Genomic DNA, 253 nt, shown 5'->3' with positions numbered 1-253 from the left:
GAATTGTTTATTATACCCTGCCACGGGACATCTAACCTAAATTCATATACTAGACAATTTCCCCACCATAACTGAAAAGTAATAACAGAAAAAGCTTCAGATCAGTGATCTCAGGTTCGCATTAGCTTTATACTTCTGGTTTCCCAACATGAAAAATCAGCTTGTCATTGTATGTTAACTCATCCTAGTGGAAACTGAGAGCTCCAAGTTTCCTTTGTTCAGCTGGAGAGTCCACATCGAATGAGGTTGGAAC

Source organism: Pantherophis guttatus, chromosome 2, assembly GCF_059756535.1.
Source record: "Pantherophis guttatus breed Tessera chromosome 2, ASM5975653v1, whole genome shotgun sequence".
Classification (NCBI taxonomy): domain Eukaryota; kingdom Metazoa; phylum Chordata; class Lepidosauria; order Squamata; family Colubridae; genus Pantherophis; species Pantherophis guttatus.
Note: the sequence above shows the minus strand (reverse complement) of the source record.